The sequence below is a fragment of the Sciurus carolinensis genome, chromosome 4 (assembly GCF_902686445.1).
Source record: "Sciurus carolinensis chromosome 4, mSciCar1.2, whole genome shotgun sequence".
Lineage (NCBI taxonomy): Eukaryota > Metazoa > Chordata > Mammalia > Rodentia > Sciuridae > Sciurus > Sciurus carolinensis.
Genome location: NC_062216.1, coordinates 114,580,217 through 114,587,632, shown reverse-complemented (window position 1 = coordinate 114,587,632; position 7,416 = coordinate 114,580,217). Strand labels below are relative to the sequence as shown.

The 7,416-nt window shown below is 42.2% G+C and overlaps 1 pseudogene; it reads left to right on the top strand.

The window, feature by feature from the left end:
* The first annotated feature begins 341 nt into the window (after nt 1-341).
* LOC124983998 (MORN repeat-containing protein 4-like) lies at nt 342-759 on the top strand (annotated as a pseudogene).
* The last annotated feature ends 6,657 nt before the right edge of the window (nt 760-7,416 follow it).

Genomic DNA, 7,416 nt, shown 5'->3' with positions numbered 1-7,416 from the left:
GGGGCGTGACAGTCGTCCCGAAAGGCCAAGCCCAGGTTGGCCGGTGACACGGGTGAGAGGGGCCCGCGAGAGAATGGTTAGCCAGGTAGGGACAGAGGAGCCGAGCAGATGACCCAGGCTGGGAAGCGCAACTCCATCCCGGATGCGCTGATCCGAGGGCGGCTGCCTTGGGTGGTGGGTACCAAGCCCAGGACTCGAGTTTCCACCACTGAGTCGAGTCCCACAGCACCCGGGTTAGCAGGAGAGGCTTGTGTGGAGCGAATGACAGAAGTGTGTGGGCAGAAGCTGCGGGACTGGAGAGCAGAGCCAGATTTCGTCCTTTTCTTCTATACACTATCACCATGACCATGACAAAAGGTTCTTTCACCTACTCCAGTGGGGAGTGGAAGGAGGGTCGCAGACATGGTTTTGGACAACTGATGTTTGCAGATGGTGGCACCTTCCTGGGTCATTTTGAGAATGAACTCTTTAATGATTTGGGGGTACTGACCTTCTCAGATGGCTCAAGGTATGAAGGGGAGTTTGCCCAGGGCAAGTTTAATGGCATTGGAGTCTTCATTCGACATGACAACATGACCTTTGAGGGGGAATTTAAAAATGGCAGAGTAGATGGTTTTGGCCTGCTGACTTTCTCTGATGGTTCTCATGGAATCCCGGCAATGAAGGTCTATTTGAGAACCACAAGCTGCTACGGCAGGAGAAGTGTTCCGTGGTGGTTCAGCAGGTGCCTCCAAATCAGCCAGAAATCTCACTGCTTGATGGGGTAGTAGTCACCAACTGGAACAGTGTTCGTAAAGCCAATGACCACCTGAGGCGAACAAAATGAACCAGATCTGAGATGAGATGAGAATGACCACAGAGCCGAAGCCTGTGATGTGCCCCATCACCTGTCAATCAGGATTTGATCACAGAAAGCGCTGAGGATTTTGGCCCAAAGACCCCGAAACAGTGGTTAGGAGTTGTCTTCCTGATGCTTATTTGCTGGAGGCAGGAGCTGTGTTTTCTTTTCTTTGTGGTTCTGGGAATTGAACCCAGGGGCGCTTAGCCACTGAGCCACATCCCCAACCCTTTTTTGTATTTTTTTTTTTTTTTTTTTTTTTTTTTTTTTTAGAGACAGGGTCCTGCTGAGTTGCTAAGGCTGGTTTTCGTGATCCTTCTGCCTCAGCCTCCAGAGTTGCTGGGGTTACAGGTGTGCACTACTGTGCCCAGCCACAGGAGCTGTTTTCTTACTTGTTGGTATTTCCTGTTCCTAAGACCTGGGGTTACCCAGTGCACACTGGCTGCGGCCTTCACTCCATTTGCTGCCACGTGATTCAGAATCTCTTTATTCTGCCTATGTTTGGGGCAGATGACCCTAGCCCCCACTTAGGGCCAATGCTGTGCACAGCCCTGGATAAATGAGGAAAAAGATAGGGGTGTCTTAGAGAGTACAGTGGCCCTGTGAAAGTCAAAGCCAGAGCTTTTCCGTACATCAACCCCTCATTCACTGCACTTTGAATCCTGGCTCCAGACTCCCACTTTGTCTAATCAGACTAGTCTTTGTGAAGGATTTGGTAAGAGTGTGTTTTCTTTCTTTTGTCTTTACAAGTCATCTTCCTTACCTGTGTTAGGGCACATAATCTAACCCCCATTTGTGTCTCTTCTTCCTTAGACATCAGATAGGATCCCTTTGTGGCCTAGTCAAGAAAGAAACTGATATAATAGTAATCTTTTTTTTTTAATTGTAAACAAATGGGATACGTGTTGTTTCTGTTTGTACATGGAGTAACAGCATACCATTTGCATATTCATACATTTACATAAAGTAATGATGTTTGATTCATTCCATTATTTTTTTCCTTCCCCCCCACCTCTCCCACCTCTCTTTTCCCTCTATACAGTCCCTCCTTCCTCCATTCTTGCCCCCCTCCCACCCCCCATTACATGTCATCATCCGCTTATCAGTGAGATCATTTGTCTTTTGGATTTTTGAGATTGGCTTATCTCACTTAACATGATATTCTCCAATTTCATCCATTTACCTGCAAATGCCATAATTTTATTATTCTTTATAGCTGAGTAATATTCCATTGTGTGTATATATATATATATATATATATATATATATCACAGTTTCTTTATCCATTCATCAATTGAAGGGCATCTAGGTTGGTTCCATAGTCTGGCTATTGTGAATTGAGCAGCTATGAACATTGATGTGGCTTATCTCTGTAGTATGCTGATTTTAGGTCCTTGGGTATAGGCCGAGGAGTGGGATAGCTGGGTCAAATGGTAGGTCCATTCCATGTTTTCTAAGCAATCTCCACACTGCTTTCCAGAGTGGCTGCACTAATTTGCAGTCCCACCAGCAATCTATGAGTGTACCTTTTTCCCCACATCCTCTCCAACACCTATTGTTGCTTATATTCTTGATAATCGCCATTCTAATTGGGGTGAGATGGTTAGTGTAGTTTTGATTTGCATTTCTCTTATTACTAAAGATGGTGAACATTTTTTCATATGTTTGTTGATTGCTTGTAGATCTTCTGTGAAGTGTCTTTTCATATCCTAGCCCCTTTGTTGATTGGTTTATTTGTATTCTTGGTGTAGAGTTTTTTGAGTTCTTTATATATTCTGGAAATTAGCGCTCTATCTGAAGTATGAGTGGCAAAAATATCCTCCCACTCTGTAGGTTCTCTCTTTACATTGCTGATAGTTTCCTTTGCTGAGAGAAAGCTATTTAGTTTGAATCTATCCCAGTTATTGATTCTTGCTTTTATTTCTTGTGCTATGTGAGTCCTGTTAAGGAAGTCTGATCCTAAGCCAACAAAGTGAAGATTTGGACCTACTTTTTCTTCTATAAGATGCAGGGTCTCTGGTCTGATTTCAAGGTCCTTGATCCATTGTGAGTTGAGTTTTGTGCAGGGTGAGAGATAGGGGTTTAGTTTAATTCTGTTGCACATGGATTTCCAGTTTTCCCAGCACCATTTGTTGAAGAGGCTATCTTTTCTCCATTGCATATTTTTGGCACCTTTGTCTAGTATTAGAAAATTGTATTTATTTGGGTTTGTGTCCTTGTCCTCTATTCTGTACCATTGATCTACCTGCCTATTTTGGTGCCAATACCATGCTGTTTTTGTTACTATTGCTTTGTAGTATAGTTGAAGTTCTGGTATTGTGATACCCCCTGTTTCATTCTTCCTGCTAAGGATTGCTTTAGCTATTCTGGGTTTCTTATTCTTCCAGATGAATTTCATGATTGCTTGCTCTATTTCTGTAAGGTACATCATTGGGATTTTAATTGGAATTGCATTGAATTTGTATAGCACTTTTGGTAATATGGCCATTTTGACAATATAAATTCTGCCTATCTAAGAACATGGGAGATCTTTCCATCTTCTAAGGTCTTCCTTAATTTCTTTCTTCAATGTTTTGTAGTTTTCATTGTAGAGATCTTTTACCTCTTTGGTTAGATTGATTCCCAAGTATTTTTTTTTTTTTTTTTGAGGCTATTGCAAATGGAGTTGTTTTCCTCATTTCCCTTTCAGCTGTTTCATCGCTTGCATATAAAAATGCTTTAGATTTATGCGTGTTGATTTATAGCCTGCTATTTTGCTGAATTCATTGATGAGGTCTAGAAGTTTTCTGGAGGAGGTTTCTGGATCCTCTAAGTATAGAATCATATCATCCGCAAATAGTGACAGCTTAAGTTCCTCTTTTCCTATTCGTATCCCTTTAATTTCTTTAGTCTGCCTAATTGCTCTGGCTAGAGTTTCGAGGACAATGTTGAATAGAAGTGGTGAAAGAGGACATCCCTGTCTTGTTCCCATTTTTAAAGGGAATGGTTTCAGTTTTTCTCCATTGTAACAGTAACCTTATAACTTGTATTTGTTACTCACTGCAGGGCAAAGGGCAGACATATCCAGGCCATGAGGCACTCCCTCAGAGCGCACTGAATGCTAGGGAAGGCCTGCACTGACACAGTTCTTTCCCTGTAGGTGGTAGATCTGACTCACCTCAACCCCTGGGTGTGGGTAGACTTGGACCCATCCTGGCACTGCAGTGAACTGAACAAGCATTGACTCCTTCTCACATTTGACTTGCTGTGACTTTCCCACCGAGAGCCTTGATCTTCAGGCCTCAGTCAGTTCTTGGCAGGTAGAATCCCTGTACCGTTCATCAGGAGGCCTCCAGTGACTGCAGGACCAGACACACTCCAGATCCCATCCTCACACTGAATCTGCCTCAAAGCAGACTGGTGGAAATTATAGCCGTGTGCCTCTATTTACTTTGTGAACTGTACTGTAGAATCAAGTGCTCATAGGAATAAACAAATCACCAGATCTGCCTATAAAAAAAAAAAAAAAAAAACAGGAAAGCGATCACTAAGTACTACGGCAAGTACTGGAAACCACGTGTTCTCACTCACCGGACCTCACACCTGCAGACCTCACGAGAATAGTGTGAGAGAGTGCTACCTCAGGGGAAAAATTTCAAAATGATTACTTATGAACTGAAAGTCTTTTTCAGATATTGAAAAAGGATTTTTAAGATTTTCCCAAATTTAATAATTGTAGGTTCAAAATTCTCTTTTGAATGTGCCACTGAGTTATATTTTACTGGTGCTATTAAGCATGCTGCTTCACCATCTTCTACATCACATGCCTGTACAGATCCTTCACTTGCTTTCAGAGAGATTTCTGGGACTCATCGGTATAGTGAAGTTGGGTGTAGAAACTCCATATCTATGGGTTTGGCATCCACAGATTTAACCAACCCAAAAACCTTTGGACTTGGAATCCCAGTGCTCAAGAGGCTGAGGCAGGAGGATCGCCAAGTTCAAAGTCAGCCTCTGCAATTTATCGAGGCTGTAAGCAACTTAGTGAGATCCTGTCTCAAAATAATAAATACAAAGGGCTGAGGATGTGGCTCAATGGTTAAGTGTCCCGGGTTCAATCCCTGGTACCAAAGGAAAAAAAAAGAAAAAATTATATCTGTACTAAACATGTACAGACTTTTTTTTCTCATCATTATTCTCTAATCAATACGTATAACAACCATTGACACAGTATTTACACTGCATTAGGTATTATAAGTAATGTAGAGATGATTTGAAGTACATAGGAGGATTGCAGAGGTTAAATGCAAATAACACATCCTTTTCTATAAGCGATATTAGCATCCAAGGAGTTTGGTGTCCATGAAGTTCTGGAACCGGTCCCCCACAGGAACCGAGGATGACTGTATTCCTCAACGGTGAAAAGCAATGAGGAAACTCACACAACTGTAACCGTCATGTTTGGGTCATGCCCTTCAGTTGTTTGTTCAGAAAATAATAAAGCAGTATGTAATTAACAAAATTACTGGCTGGAAACAAGAAAATAATGAGCGACTGTCACCATTTTTCTATCTGTCATAGGAGTTCCTTTGAAAGTTCTTTGTCATGTAATTATGTTCAAACAAAATGAAATAACAGCCATTCCTTGTTTTTCAAAAGGACAACGACTCACTCTGAGGAGGTGGGAATGCTAGAGGGCAGAGTAAGAGTGAATGATGAACACAATATTGCACATGTGTATTCTGAAATGCCTGACAAATGTCAAAGAAAGAAAAAGAGGTAAATACCTGGGTAAATCCATGTGAAACTCAAGAACTCCACTTTCTAGTTGCGGCTCTGTCTAGGAGCAACTTAACATGGATGCTCCCTCCAGCGCAGAGCAGTCTGTAAGTCTCAGCAGACACTCGCCCTATCTAGAGCTATCAGAGAAACCCCAGCAGATGAACGGACTGGACTAGCTCCTGAGAAGAAAGGACCCACGCAGCAGGCCGACAGGTGGCTGTCCTACCTCTCACACTAGAGTGGATGGGGAGGCAGAACTATAGTCCCAACAAGAGCTGCCAAGAGCCTGCGGTTGGCAGAACTCTGCAGATGTCTCTCCCCACTGTACCCCAGAGTCAGACAGGACCCCTGATGGCCGTATAAAGCACTGTAGGTGTTAAGTGGGGGAAGGAAGAAATTAAAGGTGTTTGGAAGTGAGGAAGAAAGACTACATTAAGAAAAGTTCTCTGAAACTTGGAAATAAGACAAAAAGATTACTGTGCACCCTTTCCAAGTCATACTAGGACACAGTCTAACAAGATCTTAAAAGGATTACCTGATTATCTGGGGAGTACAGTATTATTGGACTGACTTATTTATTTCTGAGTAGGGCCCAGATTCTGTAAAGTTAGGTGCCAATTTGAAAAAGACTGTTAAGTTGCAAGCGATTTCCTATCCAATAGAAAGTATTTTAGTATTTTTGTACCTAATTTTGTGATCTTATTCCAGCATTCTTCTTTAATTGAACAAATATGCCAATCTCTATCTTGCTGTTTCCCTCACTAATAAGTCTTTTACATATTCTAATAATATATTTATAAAAGTGGGGTTTTTTTAACTTTTTGAAAAGAATCCATTGATAGAAGGAAGGAAAGAAGGAAGAAGGAAACTTTCTATGCCAGACACAGGGCTGGGGAGAGCACGGAGGCTGAGAGCGCAGCCTCATCTTCACATGGTCCAACACAGTGGTACTTGCAATCCAGGGTATGAAATATACACTGGATTTCCAAAGCTTGGTGTGCAAACAAGAATGTAAATCATCTCATTAATGCTTTTAAAATGCCCATTGTATGTTGAGCAGATGTTTAAGTTTTGAGTCAAATTTTTTAAAAAAGAGTAAGGTTGGCACATCCCCTCCCTGCCTCCTTACCTCTCCTATCCCTTCTCTGCCCCTCCCCGACCTGCAGGCTTTCTCTGGTAAACTCAGGTTAGGCTGGAGTCTAATCTGGGCCAGAAGCACTACAGAGCTCCTGAGACACCAATCATAGTGCAGACCCTCATGCACATAGTATTATCTAAAAAGCATAATGTCCCCCAATCCCTGGCTGTATTCCCTCTTATGTTAAATGAGGGCTTAGAACTAGAGCAGTTTGCCTAACTGCAGTCTGCAGACCCCAGGCACTGTCCTGAGGCCACTGAGGGAGCCCTGGCAGCCGGGACAGCTGTATGAGCTGGGGATGGCTGTGTGAGCTGGGCTCGGGGACACTCACCCACCTGGACTCATCACAGGAACTTAAATTGCGACTTCTTTAAACCTCGCACTTCAGAATAAGACTTTACTTGAAGCAAGAGCTGTCACGGTTTCTTTATTTCCATATATATTTCCAATTTTTATGACATATAAATGCTTCAGATGTTACTCTTTAGCATTAACTTTTCAAGGTGGTATAATAATTCCACTTAAATAATAAATCACAGAGTATTTTTAATGTGCATAGAACATAGACACATCTATCATTAGAGTAGCCAGCAGCATATACTCTATTGTTCTATGGTATCGTAACTGGGCTGCTAACCACAGCTCGCTTAAAATACTTTACTTTTATGTGGCATTTATG